A 23,757-nucleotide genomic window follows, 5' to 3' on the forward strand; every position below is an offset into this window, starting at 1 on the left:
GAGTTTGAGGTTGCTGTGAGCTTGGCTGACACCACAGCACTCTAGCCCAGGTGACAGAGCAAGAATGTCTCAAAAAAAATAAAAAACGAAAATCACAAAGAGGACAGAACAATTACTCCCTCAACTGAAATTAGAGAGAAAATGTGACAATCAATTGGAAACTGTCATATAAAAATCAACAGTTTGGACCTAAGCAAAAGCACTATAAATGGTCTTTCTTTTGTTTTTATATTCCCTTTAGGAAAAATACATTTTCTTGCAAACAAAAGAAGTATAAAAGCAGAAGAGTAACTGGCCCAAACCAGCCCTAAAAGTCTACTTTTTTTCATATAAGCAAATAGGAAAGCAATGATTTTACTAAGTGGGAGATAATTTTTAAGCTATAGTGGCAACCGGATTTTCTTCCTAAGTACTGGAGTATCCCCTAGTGGACTGGTGAGGAACAGTTTTTTGGCTTACTGAATCAAACTTGTAAGTCTTTGATCATAATAAATTCACCTAACAAATCTCTTTAAAGTCTCACCTAATAAGTATCTTTTTTCCCATAGTCAAAGCAAAGTTAGCATTGGTTTTCATAAATTTCATAATTTTGAATTCAATGGGGGCCCTGTAAGATAGAAACGCATCTGTTACTTGAATTTTGTTACATGCAATAAGCATGAATTTAGAAATTGGAAATCTTCTTTAACAGTTCCTAATAATATAATTTAAAGCAAAGGAAGTTATTATGGAAATTAAATTACCTCACTAATCTAAATGTCAACAACCAAATCATGAATAGTAAGCAGAGTGCTTTCTAAAGAGCCAGTATCAAAAATGAATTTGAGAAACTAATGATAGAGGCTTGGAAATGATTTTTTTTACATATCATATAATTTCTGCTAAGATGTAGAATAACTAAAAAACAATTTTTAAGGCAGCAACACCCTATACATAAAAATAAAATAACTTCATATTTCTGCAAATAATTAAAATCTACTGAAGAATACGAAGGGTAAAAAGGCTTTTTTATCATACTTAACACACTGAAAATACTCCCTCTATTCAGTCTTTACATGCTCTGTTCTACCCATCTGAAACACCCTTTCCATTCCTATTCACTGATGCTATTTAATTCCTACCCATCCTTCAAATCTCAACTAAACCAATAAACCTCCCTAAGTAAAATTCCACTATCATTGCCTCTCATAGCACTATGTATCCCACCTATTCTTCATTTATTGAACCAATGGCTGCTAATTTTATTAGAGGGCTATTTAGAGGATTCCATTATCTTACAGGGTTGTTATGAAGATTACATGATAAATGTACAAACCACAATGCCAGTCACCATGTAAATACTACTAGAATTGACCTCATCAAAACCTGTCAGATGAAAACATGTGCTTTTGTCACCTAAGATTATTCCTTACGTTAGGATTTTATCTTGTTTTTTAAAAAAAACCTTATTATCAAGCACTTTATTATCAGCATTAACACAGTATTAGAGTTATTCTAAGGTATTTCTTGTCAAATTCTTTGACACCCCTCCCTTCAAAAGGTGGAACTCAATTCCCTGCTCTGAGTAGAATTAGGAATTCACTCCTAACAAATAGAATAAGATGAAAGTAAAGTTGTGTGACTTGGGGACTAGGTCATAAAAGACGTTCTCTACGGCATTCGATTCTGTCTCCGTGAGATCACTTACTCTAGGGGAAGCTAGCTACCATGTTGTGAGGACACTCAGGCAGCCCCGCGGAGAGGCTGTTGTAACAGAGAACTGAGGTCTCTCACTGGCAGGCATGTGAGTGAGCCCTCTTGGAATGAACGGATCCTCTAGCAGCAGACAAGCCTTCAGATGACTGCAGCTCCAGCCAGCAGCTTGACTAGAACCATATGAGAGACCCTGACTGAGCGAGAACCACCCACCTAAGCTGCTCTCAGATTTCTCACACTCAGAAATCACGTGAGATAATAAATAAATGTTGGTTGTTTTAAGCTGCTAAAAGTTGAGGGTAATTGGTTACTCAGCAACAAATATAACTAATATATTGTGTTTAATATGCTTAAAGAAAAAAGAGGGTAATGATAGTAAATGAAGAAAACAAAAGACACTATAAAAAAAAGACCAACAACTCAACAATAAAAAAGCAAACAACTCAATTCAAAAATGAAATTGAAACTTTTTCCAAAAAAGATATACAAATGACCAATTAGCACATTAAAAGATGCCCAACATCACTAATCATTAGGGAAATGCACATCGAAATGACAATGAGATATCACCTCACAGCCATCAGGATGGTTACTATTTAAAAAGAAAAAAACAGAAAACAACAAATGTTGAAATGTTGGGGAGGATGTGGAGAAACTGGAACCCTTGTGCACTGTTGGTGGAAATGTAAAATGGTACAGCCACGATAGAAGACAGACAGTTCCTCAAAAATTAACCATTGAATTGCCATATGATCCAACAATTCCATTTCTGGATATACTGTATACCCAAAAGAATTGAAAGCAAGGACTCAAAGAGATGTTTGTACACCCATGTTCACAGCAGCATTATTCATAATATTCAAAAGGTGGAAGCAACCCAAAGTAGTCCATGGACAGATGAATGGATAAAGAAAATGTGGTAGATACGTACAATGAAATATCATTCAGTCTTAAAAGAAATTCTGACACATGCTACATTGATGAACCTTGAGGCTATTACATTAAATGAAATGAGCAAGTCACAAGAGGACACATATTGCATAATTCCACTTATATGAGGCACCTACAGTATTCAAATTCATAGAGACAGAAAGTAAAATGGTGGGTTGCCAGGGGCTGGGGGGAAAGGGGGAATGGGGAGTTATTGTTTAATGGGTACAGAATTTCAGTTTGGGAAGATGAAAAGCATTCTAGAGATGGATGGCGGTGATGGTTGCATAACAAAATGAAAATACTTAATGCCATTGAACTATACATTTTAAAATGGTTAAAATGGGAAATTTTATGTGTATTTTACAATTTTTGAAAAAGATCAGACAGATTTTAAAACGATTCAAACAGAACCTGCTGAAATAAAAAATATAATAATTGAAATTAGAAGATCAATGGATGGATGAAGTAGCAGATTAGACCAGTTGAAGAGCACTCTGAAGAGATAAACAAAATGTAGCAAAGTGATACGAACATTGAAAATATGGAATAGAGGTTCTGTGACATGAGAACAGAACGGAATGTCCAACATACGTATGTCCAAATAACATTCAAGAAGGAATGAACAGAAAAATAAGAAAAGCAGTATTTGAAGATATAATTGCTGAGACTTTTCCAAAACTGCTGTAGTTTCAGGAAACACAAAGAATTGCTAACATGATAAATAATAAGAAATCTATACCTAGTTACTTTGTATTGAAAATGCAGAACACTAAAGACAAAATAATTTATAAAACCACTAGACAGAAATGAGAGACTACCTCCAGAATGGATAATTATACTGACAGTTACTTTCTCAATAGCAAAAATGGAACCCAGGGGATAATAAAATAATATATTGAAAAAGCTGCAGACTAAATCAAATATACTCAAGGCTGTGCAATTAAGCGTACTATGATTCCCAGGGCCCCTCTACGCCTCACCAAAAGAGAATAAACTCACCATCATATTACAGTTCACTAATGTGCATATCAACATCATCAGGGAAGGAGTTTATTTTTCCTCCAGAATACACCTGGTTGGTTCAATAAAAACACACATTTTTTAACGTTTTCCAGGTGATTTTGATACACACTCCCAGTTTAAGAAAGAAGAAAAAGGAAGGAATATGATAAAATAAATGAGACAAAACATTAACAATTAGGGAATCTGGGCAAAAGTAAATGAGTTCACTGTGCTATTCTTGCAATTTTTCTGTTAGGTTATTCAGTATGAAATGTCCGATTTCCTTAAGTATTATACTAAGTTTGACAGTGATATCTCTGACATTTCGCTTTGACATTTCTTATTTTTATTGTGAAGGTAGATCCTCATGCTTTCAAATGCACGGTTTGGCTTGTGATTATCTTTCAAAACTTTTTTAGAGCAATTTTTGTGACTTATCATGGATAAGTCAGGAAGCTAAAGAAGCTGGATAGATGAGTACCTCATGAATTAAATGAGTGTCAGAAGAGAAATTGTCTCGAAGCTTGACTTTCTTTGCTGTCGCAACATAAAGGCGAACCATTTCTATACTGTATTGTTGTATGTGATAGAAAATGGATTCTTTTTGACAATCGCAAGTGCTTGGCACAATGGTTGAATAAAGATGAAATGCTGAAACACAATTCAAAACCAAATATTCATCAAAAAAAGCCAATGGTGTCTGTTTGGTGGTCCAGCACTGGTATTATCCACTACAGCTTCATGAAACCCGGTCAATCAATTACAGTGGATGTCTACTACAACCAATTGGACAAAATGATGAGGATGCTTGCGATTAACCGGCCGAGATCAGTCAACAGAGACAGGCCAATCCTCTTGCAAGAGGACACTTGACCACATGTTGCACAAACAACACTGCTCAAACTATAGAGGCTGGACTTGGAAACTCTCTGTCATCCACCAGATTCACCAAACCTTGCACCAACTGACTACCACTTCTTCCAGGTTTTGGACCACTTCTTTCCGGGAAAAATATTCAATTCTAAACAAGCTGTGGAAATGCCTTTTGCAATTTTATTGCCACTTGTTCCGCAGTCTTCTTCGCTGCTGACATAAACAAGCTACTGTTAAGATGGCAAACTGTGTTGACAGATTAGGCACATACTTTGATTAATTGTACTACTTCTTGTTTTAGATATAAAAAACTAAACTTTTGATTTAGAATTGGACATTTCATATATAATAACCTCATATAATCTTGAAACTGTTTCAAAAGAAAAGTTATATTTAAAAAAATACACACCAGAATCATACAATTCTGTTTTAAGATGCTACTATCTTTTCCAAACATGGATTCTAATAAGACTAATAGGATATCATGCCTATAAATTCATCCAAAATTGTCCCATTATTACCTGGAAGCATTTATGATGAGGGAACAGAGGTTGCTTATGTTTAATTCTGTTACTGAAACTTTCTCACACACAGGTGTCCACTAATTCATAACCACTTCACCATCAAAGTAAAAAAAAAAAAAAAAAAATTCATAAAGTTTCTATGCCTATCCTATCCTGTTAGTGACTTTGTATTTATGATATTCTTAGTTCTTAAATTAAACTATGAAAAGTCCCATGAGTGATTGTGGAGATAAATTTAAAATTCCATTTTCTAAATCCTAGTGTTTCTTCTCTTCTCCCTAATCTTCCTATGCAACCTCCATCAAACCAATAAGCAGAAGAGAAACACAAACTTCACCTTCTCTCTTTTTTCTCCTTTAAGCTTCTTCAATCTCTCTATCTTGATAGGAAAAGTATACTGATAATTTGTGAGTCATTATGTGCAAGATGTGGTAAAAGCTTTATATACATTATCTCATTTAATTCTAAAACTACTCTATACAGCAGGTTATTATCTTCCTTTTATAAATGAGGAAATAATGAGTTCAATCACACAGTTAAAACCAGAATTTTAAGCCAAATGTGGCTAGTTTCAAAAGCCATCTACTTTCTATATCATAATGCTTTCTTGAGTCACATTTATGTTGTCTCGTGTTCAGTTCTTCCAGAATAACATATTTCTATATATTATGGAAGCTTAGCATATAGCTAGACAACAGGATTTAGAGTCAAAAAGATAGAACCTAAACAGAAGTTTGTCAGTCAAAAATTAAGAGCCTTTTTTTCTCTCCTTCAGACCCCAAACTTAGCTTCACTTATTCTATCTCCTACCCTATTTAGGCACAGCTTAAACCATAAAAATGATATATAACCACTGGATGCTTCCATGCAGAGGTTTATATGAACATGGTAGATTCTAGTTTTAAATTTATCTGATCCACTGTTGTGTCAGGGCTCCCTAAGAACATGCCCAGGTTTGATTTTTCACTAGGACGACGCAGAGAACTCAGCACACAGTTGTACTCATGGCTGTGAATTAGCAAAAAGATACAAAGCAAAATCAGCAATGAAAGAAGGCACACAGGGAAAAGTCCAGAGGAAACAAAGCACAAGCTTCTCAAAGTCTTCTCCCAGTGGAGTCACACAGGATATGTGTAATTCCTCCAGTGTAAGTTATAACATGTAAAATGTTGTCTCCAAGGAAAGCTCATTAGAGACTTGACCCAAGGTTTTTTGAGGGGGGGGGGGATGGTCATGTAAGCACCCTCTGGCTGCTACATAACAAAATTCCAGACTCCCAGAAGGAAAGCAGGTGTTCAATCATAAACCACATTGTTTGTAAAAAACAGTTTAGGCACAGTGAGCCACTCTTTTCAGATCTGGTAATGATGGGAATCCTCTCAAAACCCAGTTTCCAGATGCCAGCCAAGGGCCAACCTTGTAAGCAGGTTTTTCTAAAGATATCAGTCTCAATCAAGCCCACTATGTTAACTCCTTTTGCACAACTGAGATGCTCCTTTTGGAAATAACATAGCTTTTTGTTTGGTTTTGAGGATGCCTGTTCCAAAATGTGTCCCCATTTCCTGGCATTTTAAGTAAAATTTCCTTCACTAAGATTTATATCTTTTTTATAACTTATCAGCTACTTATACTCAACTTTTAAAACTCTTATAAGTCACAAATACAGTAGATACTCTAAGAAATGATTAGATTCTTTATCTATACTTAAGTAGGATACCTGTGAGAAAAATCCTTTTAAGATTTAAAGACAGGCTTGGCACAGTGGCTCATGCCTGTAATCCTAACACTCTGGGAGGCCAAGGTGGGAGGATTGCTTGAGCTCAGGAGTTCAAGACTAGCCTGAGCAAAAGTGATACCCCCTCTCTACTAAAAATGGAAAAACTAGCTGGGCGTGGTGGGGTACTCCTGTAGTCACAGCTACTTGGGAGGCTGAGGCAAGAGGATTGCTTGAGCTCAGGAGTTTGAGGTTGCAGTCAGCTACAATGACACCACTGCCCTCTTCCATAGGACAATACAGTAAGAGTTTGTCTCAAAAAAAAAAAAAAAAAATTAAAGATGGTAAAAAACTTAATCTTAAGCATACTGGGATAAATATCATTTGATGCAACTTAATAGATATTATTGGTCTTCTATGCTGTAACAGAATCAATAACTGTTAATAATTTAGGAAGGAAAAGAAAAAAAGCAGGCCTTAGTTCCTGCTTATTACCAGTTAATATGTACATTTATAAATTAGCTGCTAACACAGTGGGAGTGCTATTCCTTTAAAAATCACCACCTAAAAACTAGACAGGAAACCCACACTTCCTTCTTCTTAAAAGAAATTAACTCATGACGTTTTAAAAGGAATAGAATATAACTCTGCTGTCCTCCTCCACACTTTTGTTTTCAATTGTTAATAATGCCTAAGTATGTTCTGTTCAAAGGATCACATAAAAAATTAACATCATAAGAACATTTTACCTCGGCTTAAAAAATAGGAAAGGACTTTAAATATCTGTACATAAATTTGTACTTCTCTAGTTTTTGGTTATGAGCAAATTAAGCAACACTGGACTATAAAGGAATTAGTGATTGATCTGTACCCTGAAATAACTGCTGAAATGTTTTCTGCTTTTTTCCCTCCACAGTCACTTCTGTTAATGTATGTCCTGTCCTTATATAAACTTAATATGAGCTCAGCAGAATGAAGAATACAGAAGTCTTCAAGGAACTTGACCTAACTGAGGAAACAAATAATAAAAATTGTAAGACAAAAGTATTGGATGTTAAATAGTGTGAAAAGGAGTAAATCTGAAAGAAGTTCTAAAAAAAGTTAAAAACAAAAAACCCTTTTTTCCTTCAATTTAAGATTTCTAGTTTAGAAGTTTCAAAATATATGAAGTCAAAAAAGATAATTAACAAAAAATTGCAGTTATGCCTTGCATATGTTTTGGTTATCAATACAAATGATATGCATGAAAGAGATTTTAAAAGGATACACACTAGAACTTTAATGATTGCTGTCTCCCTGTAGGAAAGTGGGCACTGTGGGTTTGTTTTTAGTTTTTGCTTATGTTTTTTCCAGCAATAAAATATACTGCATTTGTAAAGAAAAATTATTTTCATTTCCCATTAAGAAATAAAGGAAGAATGTAGTCAATAAATGACTTATACATTTTTTTCTTTTTTCTAGTTTAAACACAAAGCAAGATCTGTATTTTAATAAACACTTTATACTCAAACAATGAAAAGTTTTCCATTCTTCTTGCTGGCTTTGTAAGCCATTCCCATAAAACTCAGTGATTAAAATAAACAAAATAAAACTAAGGTACACTGGAAAAGATCTTCAAATTGGAAACCAGTTTAATAAGCACCATCACCCTCCCTATGAGTACAGACTGCCCTTTCACTGAGGTCCTCCTCTCAAGGTAACTTTCTTAGATCATTCTTCACTTTTAAGTATTATTATACCAAAGGTCATTCTCTGCAAAGCAACGCCTTTTTTTAGCTATGTTCATCACAATTAACAAAAAAACTACATTTCTATCATTGTTACAAGCTATACACAGAAACCCATGCATTGAAAGAGGCATCTTGGCATACTGGAAAGCAAAGTAGATTAAAGTCTTATGTTCCAGCCCCTGACCATACTCTTATTATATATTGTTTCATTTAATATGAATAGGAGATAAGAGAATTCTTTTTTTTTTTTTTTGTTGAGACAGAGTCTCACTTTGTTGCCCAGGCTAGAGTGAGTGCCGTGGCGTCAGCTTAGCTCACAGCAACCTCAGACTCCTCGGCTTAAGCGATCCTACTGCCTCAGCCTCCCGAGTAGCTGGGACTACAGGCATGCGCCACTATGCCCGGCTAATTTTTTCTATATAGATTTTTAGTTGTCCATATAATGTCTTTCTATTTTTAGTAGAGACGGGGTCTTGCTCAGGCTGGTCTCGAACTCCTGACCTTGAGCAATCCACCCGCCTCGGCCTCCCAGAGTGCTAGGATTACAGGCGTGAGCCACCGCGCCCGGCCGAGATAAGAGAATTCTTTTGTGGTATCTTGTTTTAGGCTCTTAAATTCTCTCTCTCTCTCTTTTTTTTTTTTTTTAAAACAGGCCAGGTACAGTGGCTCCCACCTGTTATCCTAGCATTCTGGGAGGATTGCCTGAGGCCAGGAGTTGGAGACCAGCCTGGGCAACACAGTGAGACCCTGTCTCTAAAAAAAAACTGAAAAATTAGCCAGGTGTGGTAGCGTACACCTGTAGTCTTAGCTAGTAGGGAGGCTGAGACAGGAGGACTGTTTGAGCCTGGGAGTTTGAGGTTGCAGTGATGATGACACCACTGTACTCTAGACCAGGGCAACAGAGTGAGATCCTGTCTCAAAAAAACAAACAAAAAAAAAAAATTCTGTTTATGTACTACCTACCTACTGGTAAAAAAAAAAAATCCTAATCATATAGACACATGGAGAGTTAAAAGTGAAAGTTCCCTTTGCATCTCCACTCCTACCACCCACCAATGAACCTAAAAAAAAACTAGTAGGATGATTTTTTAATAAACCAACTAATAACTTATTTGTTTCATTGACAATTATCTGGACCAAGAAAAACCTCCTTTGAATCTGATTAACAGACTCTGAACATCATTCAAATTCTAGAGTTTCAGATCAATGTAGTTACTAGATAGAAACCTGGGTTTTCTAAGTTAGTGTGCTGCCTACAACATAAAGGGTGACCCAAATATTTAGCAACTAGCAGAGCAAACCATGGTAGTCATTACAGCTCTTCATCAAGTATTTCCAGCTGCCCTCCCAGGCACATAGCAAAACTGTATCTTCCCCATTCCCTTGACATCATGTGAGGCCCACATTACTTGCTTTGGTCAATGAAATATAAAAAGCTTTAACATTTCCACTACCATTAAGTCATCACTATTTCTTTCCCTCTCAATGACAACTACCAGCATTCTAGAATGATGGTCAAAGACTGTCAGCCTAGGTCTCTGAGTGACAAAAAATGGGCATAGCCCACCCCCACTTCCTGCTCAGAGGGGGTGGGGGGGCCTACTCCCCATTGATACACATTGGACTTACACAGTGTGAGTGACAAACCCTTGATGTGTTAATCCACTGGTGAGGGGGACGGAGGAGGGCTGTTGCTGTTACTAACTCATTACCTACCTAGTCTATCCTGATTAAACAGACCAATGGATTCTAAAGTTAATATTATTAAATAAATATAAGCAAATAAGAATAGCCAGGAATATTCTAAAAACAAAAAGCAATGAAGAGGAACCAGCCCTACCAATAACAGCAACAAAAGACTTTCTTCTACCTAATTCTTATATAGCACTAACTACATGCTAAGCACTTTTCCAAGTATTAATACTTTATATAACTTAACTCATTTAATCCTCACAACAACCCTATTAGACAGGTATCATTTTCATCTCCATTTTACAAATAAGGGCACTGAATTACAGAAATGTTAAGTAACTTACCCAAGGTCACACAGCTAAGGACGTGGTAAAGAAGACTCAAAGCCCCGCAGTTTAGTTCAAGTCTATATCCTTAACCAGCATGCTATACTGCATATTGTAAAAGTACAATAATTAACACAGTGTGATACCGGCACATAATTTGACAGGGAAATTAACAGAATGGAAAGCCTAGAAATAGAATCAAAGGCGTACAGGATTTTAGTACACAAAAAAGTAGACAAAAGTTCATTCAATAAACAGTTATTCTCAAATCCCTAAACCCTTTCTGTCAATAATTCCAATTCAAGGCATTTATTCTATAGCTATATTAGTGTATGTCTAAAATACCACATACAAAGGTTTTCACTACAGCACTGTTTCTAAAAAAAAAAAAAAAAAATGGAAAACAACCTAATTACATAATTCACCTATACAACGAAATGGTATGTATCCATTTAAAAAAAAACACGCAATTCATTCCACAACAAAAACAAAAACAAAAAAACAAAAAGTGCAAGTCCTTTATTTACTGACATAGAAGAATCTCCAAGATAAATTAAGTGGGAAAAAAAGCAAAGTACAAAACAACATATAGAATATACTTCCATTAGTCTAAAAAACTAAGGATAAGGGGATACACATGCATACACACGTGCATATGTGTGCACATAAATAATGCATCTCTGGGAGTATATACAAGAAATGGGTAATTTGGATTGCCAAAAATTTGGGTGGCTGGGGGAAAAAGTTTGGCAGGAATACTTCTATACTCTTTGAATTCTGAACCACACAAATGTACTGGCCCTTCAATAAATAAATAACTTAAATTTTAAAAGAAAGATGGAGCCATTTAGCAGTAGGGATAAATGCCAAAAAAGAAAAATATATTAAGAGTTGTCTTGATAAAGAGGAGCTGAGCAGCCATTTCACTCCATATACAAGCTGAAACCAAGAAAGCCAGATGTACAAAGCAAAAAAGATGCCAAAACCTTGCAGCCCCTGAAAGATAGAGCACGCAGCCTTAATGTCTAATAGCTTACCAGCTCCAGTCTCCATGAGGCCCAGCTGCACACTGGACCTGTCTGTGAGTGCCAGTGTACCCACACAGAACAACATTCCCTTCTACCACCTTCTGGAGTTAGCTCCACTGGTCCTCCATTCCCTTTTTTTTTTTTTTTTTTTGAGACAGAGTCTCACTCTGTTGCCCAGGCTAGAGTGAGTGCCGTGGCGTCAGCCTAGCTCACAGCAACCTCAAACTCCTGAACTCAAGCGATCCTCCTGTCTCAGCCTCCCGAGTAGCTGGGATTACAGGCATGCGCCACCATGCCCGGCTAATTTTTTCTATATATATTTTTAGCTGTCCATATAATTTCTTTCTATTTTTAGTAGAGATGGGGTCTCGCTCTTGCTCAGGCTGGTCTCGAACTCCTGAGCTCAAACGATCCGTCCACCTCGGCCTCCCAGAGTGCTAGGATTACAGGCGTGAGCCACCGCGCCCGGCCCATTCCCTTTTATTTATTTATTTTTTTTAAAGGCCCCTACAACTAGCTTTTCTATCTATATGAGTGAGAAGGTATTTCAGGATCACTTCAAAATGTCCTTTGTGAGCAAAAAAAGAAAGATTATGATTTACCTAAGTGAAATGCTGGATATATCCAATGAGAATGTGGGTGTTATAACAAAAACACAAGTATACATATTTACCTGTATATCCAGAAGCACAGAAATCTGGTAATTAAGCCTAGGCACAAAACAATCCTGAATACAGTATACTACCTTGTAATAAGGTCTCAAAATGATCTCATTTTTTATATCATTTTTTAAATGTATTTAGAACTGTTTGAAACATATTTTAACCAATAAAAATGTTAGAAAAGCAACTTTTAAAAAGTAATACCACATTTTGAATACTTAATATTCATAATTTACTCTCTGAGAATTTTACATGTAATAATTATTTAACTCTCACAACTCTGTGAGGTAGGTATTATTAGCATGACTATTGTACAGACGAGGAAATAGACACATAGAGAATGAATAACTTGCCCATGAATACATGATTTCTGAGATCTCTTTAGGTTCTAATTTTTTTTATACCTATATCGAGCTACCAAAATCATACATTTAATCCAGGATCTAAACCCACATAGACTAATACCAGAGTCCATGCTATTAACAGCATGCTTATAAATGATTACAGCTCTGACTGATGTTATAATTGAAAGCAATGAACTAGAAAATTCAAATGCTTCAAGAATTGAAAGCATAAAAAAATTTTTTTACATCAAGGTCAGGAAAATCATTCTAGTAATCTCTTAACCTCTTAAATAAATTTTTTCAAAGAAATATTTTCCTGGTAATAGTAACCATCTAAGCTCATTAATATTAATATTAGCTCATTAATATTTCTTTTAGTTTCAAGTCTAAAAAACATCTGAAAAAGGTACAAAAATAATAGGACATGAAGACCAGTCTCAAAATGAACAAATCAGTTATATTTACTGGCCCTTAATAAAGTGAATTGTATTATTATATTTGATATTTCCTTTTATTATAAATAAAATATATATTTATGTTATAAATAAAATATCGTAAGGGCTTTGGGAAGACAGTGGAGCATCAATGCAATATATCTCCCCCTAGGTGCAGCAATGAGTTCACAAAACTTAAAATCATGCTCTACTACCTATTGGCTGTATGGTTTTAAGGCAGGAGACAATCTCTCAGTTAAATGTCCTTGTCTGTAAAGTCAGAGAGCATGGTCAGCTCCCAGAGTTGTTCTGAGGATTAAATGAGATACTAGAATAAAGTGTCTGACACACAAATACACAACCCTTAAACCATTCTACCACTAAAGCACAATGGTTAAGAACATAACTTTTGGAATTACATAGGCCTTGTTCTGAAAATCATTTGCATCACCTATTGGCTTAAATGAGATAATTAAAGCTTGCAGTAGAGTTGGCACATAAATGCTCAATATACGTTACTATATAATACTACTTTCAAAAGTAAAAAATAGTGACTGGGCACAGTGGCTCACACTTGTAATCCTTGCACTTTGGGAGGCCAAGGCAGGAGGATCACTTTAGACAAGAAATTCAAGACCAGCCTGGCCAACACAGCAAGATCTTGTCTCTACAAAAAAAAATTTTTTTAAATTAGCCAGGTATCGTGGCACATGCCTGTAATCCTAGCTACTTGGGAAGCAGAGGCAGGAGAATTACTTGAGCCCAGGAGTTAGAGGCTGCAGTGAGGTATGATCCTGCCATTGCACTCCAGCCTGGGTGACCAAGCAAGAACCTGCCCCTTTAAAAAAAATAAATAAATAATACACACCAATGAAAGATAACAAGAAACTAAACTGAGAAAAATAGGTTCAATCCTAATCTTTCTGTGCTCTATGACTAGGTCCAGGTCACACTACTCCAAAATCCAGCACCCTGGCATTTGAGGAAACAGCACAAGAAAGGTCTCTCTGACCTCCTACACTTCTACTCTGAAGCACACCATAAAAGAATTCTCTGACCTTCCTCTCTGAAGTAGGTCATAAGACCCTGGTTCCAGAGGTGCCCTCCCTACACCTGGAGGAAAAGAATATCCTTATCTTTGAAGACACAGGGACACTGAGAAGAATCTGAACAAACAGGACTTGCAAAGTTCCCCCAGCTTATTACCATTAGATCCCTTTGTCCAATCATGTTTCTCCACAGCTGTCCACTCTTCATCAAACATAAGCATATCAATATAAGGTCTCCCTGTTTCTTTGGGTCTTCATTTCTGAAGGCTCTCATGTCACATAAAACAAACAAATTTGTATGCTTTTCTCTTGTTAATCTATCTTTTGCCATAGTGGTCTCAGCCATGAACCTAGCAATGGGTGAGGAAAAGATACTACTTTTTCTCCCCTACATGTACTGCTAAGCTATGTGCCCAAAACTTGTTTCAAATCCCCCAAGTTATCAATTTACGCATCTGTAAATAAATACATGATTTCTAATGTCTCTTCCTGTCCTAAACTTTACACTTATGTTTGCCAGCTACCAAAATCAAAAATTTTATCTTAAATACAACCAGTACCCTCACACATATACACACACTCACCCTCAGGGAAAAGAAAAGGAAACCAAACCAACAAGAGATTCAGAGATTCAGAGAAATGACCAAAAATGGCAAGCTCTACAACTCCAGTTGAAGATTTTAAGTAAAAAGAAACATGTTAATAGCATGTATTTTAAAGAAGAAAAAATGATTTTACAAAGGAACAACCAACAATTATGAAAAAGTGTTACATTTATAGTTCTTACAAAAAACGGAAAATACCTATCAGGCTTTTTTTTTTTTAAGTCTGCCCAGCTCACAGTGATTCTCCTGAAATGTCCTTCTCACACAGTGGTAGGCCCACAGCAGCTGAATACATTCCAGCTTACTGGTTCTCAACCAAGGGTGATTTTACCCCCACAGGCAACATCTGGAGACATTTCTGATTGTCACAACTGGAAAAGGAGTGCTACTGGCATTTAGTTGATAGAAGCCAGGGATGGTATTAAACATCCTACAATACACAGGACAGTTCCACAACAACGAATCAATCAGCCCCAATGTCAATATTACAGAGGTTGAAAAACCCTGTAATAGGTGATGAGACCACCAATCACCGTGACACTTCTGGAAATCTGAAACTGAGACTAAGAAATTAACATGTGTTATAGACTATCCTCTTGATGACAGCAGAGAGTAAAAACAAGGGGGGAGGAGTATGACATAAAGTGAATGTCTGAGAGAACAGAATAAAATGAGCAAACAGAAGCCAAAACAAGTGACAGAAAATAAATACTGCCTGAATTTCTATCAGCTTTCCACTTCCTGTTTCTGTACCAGCCTAGCTGCATTCCTGTCCTTGAGCTCCCACTATCTCCATGTAAGTTTTCTACTTATAGTGTTATTTAAGCTGAAGTTGGTCTCTACTACTTACAACCAAGAGTTCTACCAACACCTATTACCCACAGAAAATTGCTAAGGTAGAAGAATCAACCTCTACAGATATGTAATAGCTCAACACTAGCAAATCAGAAATAAATTTGATGAAATTTGATAATAATGAAAAACCACTTGTGAGGTCTAGCAAAGAGATCAATGAGAATTAATCTATAAATATAAGGACATTAGAGGAAAGAGAAAAGACAAATTGTATGGAAACCAGGAAAGTATTAGCCAGGCATGGTGACACATGAATCAAAATTTTCTAAACTAGAAAGAACAAAAACCCAAAGATATAGGTGCAAAGATTCAGAAATAATCCTTTAAGACAGACTTCTCAAACTATCAGCTCTTAAGCTTTAAAAGGAAGAATTTTAAAGGATAAAAATAAAAAGATTTCATACATTGCCAAGAAGAAATACTTAAATATAAAAGGGTAAGTATGATCTCAGACTTGAGAAAGAACAGCTTGGTGAAATATTTGCTCAGAGCTGAAGCCATCTTGACAACCACAGCGCATCACCAAGATAACTTTTCTCTTTGAAGACGGTTAATAATTTCAAGAAACAAAAGACTTAAAACATTTGAACAAAGAATTTATAAAAGAGTTCGAATTTTTCCAAACAGCAAGGTTAATGACAGAACAAAATAAAATAGAAAATGAAACATATAGTGATAAAGACAGGATTTCATAAGGTTTTCCTTCTAAGAATTGAAAGTTCAATTTAGATAAAAACAGGGAAATCAAAGGAAAAACATATACTGGAGAATAAAGCTGAATTTAAAATAACTGCTTACCAATCAGTAACTACAAAGAAAACAGATTAGTTCAAAGAACTTACATGGAATAAAATCTGCATCGTTAACATGCCAAGTATAATACCCCTGAGTATACAATAAAGAAAATACTCTTCCCCTTACTTGCTGAATGTATTGATTCATTTAAATATTTGAGACTAGAAAGATGGCGGAACAAGAGGAAAGGAAAAAAATCCCTTTGGTTCCAGAAAATCTCCTGAAAAAGAGGAAGGCTTACCAAGCCCTCAAAGCCACCCAGGCAAAGCAAGCACTTTTGGCAAAGAAAGAGCAGAGGAAAGGAAAAGGACCCAGGTTTAAGTGACTGGAATCGTTTGTACATGATTCCTGGCGGCAGCAACGCGACAGGGTGCGTCTCAGGCGACTAGAAGTGAAACCTCATGCCTTGGAATTGCCAGATAAACATTCCTTGGCCTTTGTTGTACGCATCCAAAGACTTAATGGGGTGAGTTCACTGGTGCAAAAGACCATCGCGAGACTTCGCCTACAGAAAATTTTCAGTGGCGTCTTTGTTAGTCACCCCGCAGAGCCTAAAATTGCTGCATATGTTGGAACCTTATGTGACCTGGGGATTTCCAAATCTGAAGTCCATCCGGGACCTCATCTTGAAACGTGGACAAGCCAAGGTCAAGAATAAGACCATCCCTCTGACAGATAACACAGTGATCAGAGAGCACCGGGGGAAGTTTGGTGTCATTTGCTTGGAAGACCTCATTCATGAAATTGCCTTCCTGGGGAAGCATTTCCAGGAGATCTCATGGTTCTTGCATCCTTTCCAACTCTCAGTGGCCCATCATGCTACCAAGAATAAAGTGGGCTTCCTCAAGGAGATGGGCTCACCTGGCTACCGAGGTGAACGCATCAATCAGCTCATCCACCAGCTGAACTAGACCCAGAACATCTGAAAGCACAGTGCACTGGGAGCATGTGTTTTTGGGTTTTGGAATTATCAAGTATCTTTAGAGAAGATTATTTTCTGCTCTATCTTCAAAAACGAAGGAAAGTGTCAGGGAAAAGACAGTTGGTTATGCTCATGGCAGGAACCTCTCATCACAGTCCAGTTCTGAGGAAAAATTCCAGTGTTTTCCACTTTGGCTGCTGCCACCTCTGAAATCACATGCCATGGAGAGAGGAGTTCTGCTTTGTCAGATCTTCTATCCTGCGGTTAAACATTGGTGAATGAATGACCCAAGCATGTGTATGAGGATCCCTAAGACTCCTGCAACAGTGGACCAAGCCCAGGGGCATACTTGAATCTGGGTATTCTCAGGGCTTTGTTTTGAAAAGACTCGAAATACAATTAGGAAGGAGAATGCAAAATAAATAAATAAATAAATATTTGAATGCCTGGCACTATTAAAGGTACAGCACTACAGTGGTGAATAAAACCAAGTTCTTGCTCTCACAGAGCTTACCATCTAAAGCAGCACTACCCAACAGAAATATAATGTGAGCCACAATGCCATTTTATATTTTCCAGTAACCACACTAAAATTTTAATTCATAAAATTTTAATAATATATTTTATTGAATCTGATATAGCTAAAACATCATCTCAACATATAATCAATATATAATATATTAATGCAATACTTTATATTCCTTTTTTCATACTAAGTTTTTAAAATACAATGTGTATTTTATTACAGTACTTCTCAGTTACAACAAGGACATTTCACATTCTCAATAGCCACAGTGGCTAGTAATTGCCATACTGGACAGTGCAAATTTAGGGAAGAAACACAGGTGCTGCTGGTTTTGTAGAGTTTTTTTATTTTAAACTGTCTCATATTCTTTGACTTTTTAAATTGTCTGCGTGTATTTACTCCAATAAAAATAACCAAAGTTTTCTAGTCATAGCAAATAGAAACTCCAAGTATCAATTTTTTGCAAAACTAGAAACCATATCATCAATATGAAAAATTCTGAATAAACCATGGTATAGTTTAACAATGCAATACTAGAAATACATACATTTCAACACAGCTACATCTCATAAACACACAGTATAGTAAAAAAAGAAAGTTGCAAGGTGGCCAGGTGCAGTGGCACACACCTCAATCCCAGCTACTCAGGAGGCTTGAGGCAGGAGAACTGTTTGAACCCACGAGTTCAAGACCAGCCTGAGCAATATAGCAAGACCCCATCTCAATTTAAAAACAGCAAAGAAAGTTGCAAGATGATATATATGGTATAGAATTTATGTAAATTTTTCAAACACAGAAAGTTACATACTAGGACACACATATATTACAGATAATTACATACAGTACATACAGCATAACATGTTACTACAGAGAGGGGAAGGATAAATACTAACATCTGGGTAATGTTAACCTCAGGATAAGAAGGGAGAAAAATGGTTTGTGAAGGCTACTCAACTGTTTCCTTAATGCTTTATTTCTTTTTTAAAAAGTGACAAAACATTAACATTTATTAAATCTAATGATGGGTATCTGGGCATTCTTTTATGTTATATGCTGCACTTTTCTGTATGTTTGAAATATTTTCTTTTAGAAATACACTTTCTTCACACATTAAGGATAGACTTTAGAGTTTAGGTTTTAGAAAGTTAATTTCTGATAACTAAACATTTTTATAAAATATTATTCCTTGAGACCTCCTTAAAGTTAAATATCAGTTTCACAGCACTAATCATTCCACACTGAATCTGGTCTTAGAGTTTGTTAATGGGCTATCAGCAGAGTTATAAAAACATATGGATTCAAAAGCTAAACATAAGTCCAATCTGGACAGAATCTGGAATTCCTCCACAGTATCCACAGAACATACATTTTCCATACGTTTGCAAACCCATGCTCAGAGTTCTAACCAAATGGTCTATGAAATGTCACCAAGCTCATCAACATTAGAAATGTATTTATCAAACTCAACATTCCCCTCAGTTCAAAAACACAAATTAATTAGTAATTGTATGTTTTATCCTAGATGATAACCACCAGTAATGACATTTCTTTATGCAAAACATGGAGAAATAATCACAATTCCTCCAGCCCTACTGAAATATTTTAGTGAGTTTCTCTGAAGATACATTTGTTTCACACAAACACACAGGATGAATAAATATCTCTTACCCAAAATGCTCAGTACCAGAAGTGTTTCAGATTTTGGATTTTGTCAAGATTTTGCAATATCTGCATTATACTTACTTACCGGTTGAGCATCCCTAATCTGGAAATCAAAACCTAAAATGCTCCAGTAAGCATTTCCTTTGAGTGTCATGTTGGTGTTCAAAAAAGTTTTGGATTTTGGAGCACTTTGGATTTCAGATTTTTGGATTAGGGATACTCAACCTGTGTATATATGTTTTTATATATATGTGCATTTGTTATATATATGGATTTTAGATATATGGACTATATATACTTCATTTTACAGAAAGTAAATGGACAAAACATGTGTTGTTACTACTGATAATAACCAGAATTCATTAAATAACAAGGATAAATGATCTCTTTCCCTGCAACCCACCCCTACCTCTGCCATGCTTCCTCCCAACCAAATGTTTTATAATGTATTATGTATCCATAAAGTATGATCAGAATGGATAGTAATAATAGCTCAAACACTCCCTCAGAATGATCCTTAAAATTAAAAAAGCTCTCTAGAAATGTCAGTTTTAAGAAAACAAAAATGTTGGTACAAAGTTATCACTGCAGGCAATAATGAATGCCTACCTAGAAAGAAAATTAAATGAAAATTTATTAGATATAATACAAGTACCGTAAGGCGACCAGACCCAAGACTGACATACAAAAATCACTAGTCTTCCTATGTACTAGCAATAAGAAATTAGGAAATGTAATGCAAAAAGATTGCACATACAACAACGAAAATTATAAAATGTCCACCAATAAGCCTAACAAGAAATGTCTAAACACAATATGAAGAAAATGAAAAATCTTTTACTAAAGGTCAAAAAAGATTTGCTTGGATGGCAAAAGTATGCCATGTTCTTGGACATAAGAACACAATAATGCAACAATGTCAATTCACCCCTAAATTAACCTATAATTCAATATAATCACTATCAATATCCCATCACGATTTCTATGTTTTAACAATATAATCCTAACAATCTTTGGAAAATATACGATTGTATTAGTCCATTTGCGTTGCTATAAAGAAAATACCTGAGGCTGGGTAATTTATTTTAAAAAGAGGTTCATTTCGCTCATGGTTCTGCAGACTGTTCAAGAAGTGTGGCACCAGCATCTGCTTCTGGTGAAGGCTTCAGGGAGTTTCCAATCAAAGCAGAAGGTGAAAGGAGATCAGCCATGTCACACGGCGAAAGAAGAAGCAAAAGAGGGAGGAGGTATACCTCCTTTAAACAACCAGCTCTCCCGTGAACAAATAAAGAGGGGAAGGCACCAACACGTTCATGAGGGATCTGCCCCCATGACCCAAACACCTCCCACAAGCCCACCTCCAACATTGGGATCAAATTTCTACATGAGGTTTGGAGGGGCCAAACATCCAAACCATATCAACAATGTAACAACATCCAAATAAATTTTAAAAGGGATATAATGATTAGGGGAGCTAGCCAGATACACTTACATACTACATAAATTTATAACAATAATTAAAATAGAAAGTTAACAATGTGCAGAAGACGACAAAGATCAATGGAATGACAGAATTTTAAAAAGACCTATGTATATATGAGAATTTAATATATGATTGGCCGGGCGTGGTGGCTCACGCCTGTAATCCACGCCTGTAATCCTAGCACTCTGCGAGGCCGAGGCGGGTGGATCGCTCGAGGTCAGGAGTTCGAGACCAGCCTGAGCAAGAGTGAGACCCCCGTCTCTACTAAAAATAGAAAGAAATTATATGGACAACTAAAAATATCTCTAGAAAAAATGAGCCGGGCATGGTGGCGCATGCCTGTAGTCCCAGCTACTCGGGAGGCTGAGGCAGTAGGATCGCTTAAGCCCAGGAGTTTGCGGTTGCTGTGAGCTAGGCTGATGCCACCGCACTCACTCTAGCCCGGGCAACAAAGCGAGACTCTGTCTCAAAAAAAAAAAAAAAAAAAATATGATAAATACAGCTCTTGAAATCATTGGGAATTGATAGACTATTCACTAATTAGTACAATGGAAAAACATTAAGTTGGTTCCAACCTCAAACATATATAAATTTCAGATAGATTCAAATTGGAAATATAAGGGAAAAAATACCAGAAGGAAAAAGAGGAGTTTTTAAAAAAGCAATCTTTTAAATAAATATTCATCAATAAGGAAGAGGTTAAATATATAGCTAGAATACGGAACACTACAATGCTGTCTAAAAGGGATGAGTAATCTACACATATTGGCTTGGAAAGGTCTTGCAGACATATTAAATACAAAAAACAAATTTGGGAGAAAAATTCATATAGTATAATGCCATTTATGAAATGGCAAGAATTATTAATATGTACACTTGTATAATATGTAAATACATAGAAAGTCCTGGTAAAACACGCATCCAACCATGAACAGTGGTTTCCTCTAATAGGAGAGTATATATTAGGAGTAAGGATGACAAAGGGGACTTTCATGTCTAGTCTATATACTTCTGTATTGCTGAGGCTTTTTTTTTTTTAACATTAAGATACTTTCATACACTTTTATGCATTTGAAAAATGCAAATTTAAAATTTAATAAAGAAAGCTACCGTAACGAAAACCTTCATGTATCAACCTTTTTTTCCTATAAGGAACAGATGAGTTATATAAATTTTGCTTGTTAGTATTGTCAGTTTTAAGAAAATATTTTCTTAGTAATTACCTGGAAACACAAAATGCTAAGTGGCAATCTTTAATCCTACTCAGTATTAAAGTTATTTTAATTTGCTGGAATTAGCATAGAGAAAGGAATATGTTAACAAAGTTGTGTGTGTACATATTGTTTATCATGATAAGCTCCAAAACATTTCTTTGATCTTGACCACATCAAGTGAAAGTTTTCTAAATCCTTCCTCTCCCAGGAAAGTAAACCAGGGAATACAAATGGTCTGAGCCTGCTGAGCTTTGTTTTCTGCTGATCAAACGCCAATACTGGCAGAGTTCACTATGGAAAATCTGGCGGTACCACCCCAGCAGACTCAGCATAATTAAATCATGAAGCAAAGTGGGGAGAAAAGCCCAATGTCATGCTTATTTTTTTAAGCAACCAAGATTCAATTTTGTATAGTATTGTATTTAATGTGTATTTATCCATGCATTTATTTGAGTGAAATTTCAACTGAAAAGACTGAGAAAATTTTCTACTAATAATTAGTCTAATGACAACAAATTTACATACTAAAATTATACACCCAATCCAAAAAGGCAGTGATTAGTAACCAAGAGTTATTGTACAAAATATTACACTTTCACACACATGGACACATAAAACTACCTTTTTAGTTGTTTCATAAGGATGTTCATCAACCTCTATTTGAGCAGCAACATTCTTTTAGACAGCAGTTATCTAAATTATACCGAAAAATTCTCTCACAGCCATTAATATTGGCAACTAATGTAGACTAAATAAAGAAATACAGAAAATGCTTTGGAGTGTTAAGCTAAAAAAAATTTTTTTTAATTCTCCTTCCATATTACCTGGGGAAAAAAGGTCTTTATAAGTCACATATTGCAATAATAAACTAAATATATCACTTTAAGTTGCTACATAGATTTAATACAAGATCACTGGAGTACTTCATTTTTAAAACTAATGGTCTGTAAGATGATGTGCTCCAAAATTATTTATGTTTAACCTCAAAACACTCCAGTAGATAACATCATACATCTAGATATTCTAAAACAAAAATACCTACCTACAAAGTTTTATCAAGCAAAACTGTTACTAATCAGACATATTGTCATTTAAAATGCTTTTAGTTGACATTGACTATTATAGAAATATATAAAAGGAATTATATATATAAAATAAATAAGGAAAAAACTGTTCAATTACTTAAGAATACCTACTATGTGGCATGTATTTCACCTACTGTGTAGAAGATATAAGATAAAGAAATCAATCCTTGCAACCTAATATCTTAGAATCTAAGAGTCACTTACACAAATATTTATGCAATCTGTATCTCACTGCTTATACATACACGATACTATCAGTCAGGAGTTCTCTAAAGACTTTCTACCAGTATGGTCAACTAATAATATTACAGGGTATATATGTAGCTAATATTTTATACTCTTTTCCACATTCATAAAGAAATATGGCTTGGTAAATTCATCCTCTTACAGTAGTCCAATAATACTATCACTGATATCTGTCAATATTCTTGATAATTTTCTAAAAAGCCAAGAGGAGAAAAGGAGTTATAGCCTATCAACAGGGGGGAGGAGGGAATTTCTTTAATAAGAAATATTACTAACACTAAGCCTAGAGATCAAGACAGTAAACATTACCATGAGATTCCAAATGGCATAATAAGTGCCTACTGCTCCCTTCACTAGA

The 23,757-nt window shown here is 35.6% G+C and overlaps 1 protein-coding gene and 1 pseudogene across 5 annotated transcripts in view; one reads left to right on the forward strand and one right to left on the reverse strand.

Annotated features, from left to right (window-relative positions):
• Positions 1-23,757, reverse strand: part of ABL2 (ABL proto-oncogene 2, non-receptor tyrosine kinase) — a 115,027-nt gene that overhangs the window by 83,600 nt on the left and 7,670 nt on the right. The window lies entirely within an intron of this gene.
• LOC138389795 (ribosomal protein uL30-like) lies at positions 16,428-17,172 on the forward strand (annotated as a pseudogene).

This window comes from Eulemur rufifrons, chromosome 8 (genome assembly GCF_041146395.1).
Source record: "Eulemur rufifrons isolate Redbay chromosome 8, OSU_ERuf_1, whole genome shotgun sequence".
Classification (NCBI taxonomy): domain Eukaryota; kingdom Metazoa; phylum Chordata; class Mammalia; order Primates; family Lemuridae; genus Eulemur; species Eulemur rufifrons.